Below are 1,445 nucleotides of genomic sequence, written 5' to 3'. Positions count from 1 at the left end.
ACATGTTTTCGAGCTGCTCGCACATGATGATGATGTATAAAATACGTGTATAGTGCAGGGTATCGTTATCAATTTGGGAGGTATACTATTATACCGTATACGATGTGAGGAAACATTCAAATACTGAAATACTCATATATGTGTGTGTGTGTGTGTGTGTGTGTGTGTGTGTATGCTACAGGCCATAGGTAGCACATATCGTAAGGATCAGCCGGTATTGGTGCATATTTATATGCGTAGGTATATATAATATGGTCATTAGGTATCGGTCTCAACACGATTTTTGGTGGCCGTACTTAAACATTTATTTATTTCATATACTAGCAACTAGTCGTGCACTCAAATCACAGGAATTATTGATACCCGATCGAGTTTACAATATATTATATTATATTATAGTAATGATATTATAGTATGAATATTACATAAGTACACGTAGTCATAGTCATACGCACTAACAACATTTAATTATATATTATAATCGAATTCGGATTTCACTAAAAGTAGATATGTATATTATACAAAGATTTGCATAACTGGAAATGATTTTACACGAATCATCACTCAACTAATATAATTTTTATTCAATTAATTATTTGAATAATTATATTTGAAACGAAAAATATTATTTGATGACGAATTATTCGAATACCTAATTGTTATTTTAATTCGTTTTTCGGTCATGCAAATTATTATTCGAATTATTCGATAGTTTGCACGAATAATCGAATATTATTCGATAGTACAAATTATTCGTTACCGCCCATCAATAGGCATGTACTCATCTTCACGTATTATGATATTCAACTGCTATACGATATAAAAAAATATACTTGTTAAATTATTCATTTGAGATGAGTATAGTTTAAATTAGTAAAAATAATAGTAATGTTAGATAGACGAATCTATAGTCTGATAGGTACCTATTTCCTTTAATGTTTGTACTTATTTTACCTATGTTTCCTCCCACCACCCATCAGAGAGTAATTAGTTAGTTTATTTAACCAAAGAAAACTGTACCTACTCACTGTGTTTGTGAATAAAATTATTTTGTCAATGACTAATTTAAGAAAACTTTATTTTTAAATTTTATAATAAAAGAGAAAAGTAGGTGCCTATTTAAAATCTTAATGAACTATACCATCATGCTTTTCGTATTTGTCGTATCGATAGTTTTTATGTATTTTAAAATTTAGAAGTATATGACTAATGTAGTAATGTGCTGTAAATTATTGTTATACCTGCAGAAGTTATTTGTACATACTATGTAAGAAAAAAATAAATCATAATATGATATGAAATTGAACTGTAGCCATATATAAAACAATTAAACATTTTGTTTTTCATGTCTATGGACTTAAAACTAATTAACTTCAACTTTTCAACTTAATTTTTTCCGTGTTTGTTGACTTGATCTATTATAATATGATTATACATATTTATTG

At 27.8% G+C, this 1,445-nt stretch overlaps 1 protein-coding gene across 1 annotated transcript in view; it reads left to right on the top strand.

The window, feature by feature from the left end:
* The window catches only part of LOC103310535, a 10,363-nt gene that overhangs the window by 8,498 nt on the left and 420 nt on the right, over positions 1–1,445 (top strand). The window lies entirely within an intron of this gene.

The sequence above is a fragment of the Acyrthosiphon pisum genome, chromosome X (genome assembly GCF_005508785.2).
Source record: "Acyrthosiphon pisum isolate AL4f chromosome X, pea_aphid_22Mar2018_4r6ur, whole genome shotgun sequence".
NCBI lineage: Eukaryota > Metazoa > Arthropoda > Insecta > Hemiptera > Aphididae > Acyrthosiphon > Acyrthosiphon pisum.
Note: the sequence above shows the minus strand (reverse complement) of the source record. Positions and strands in the feature narration are given on the sequence as shown.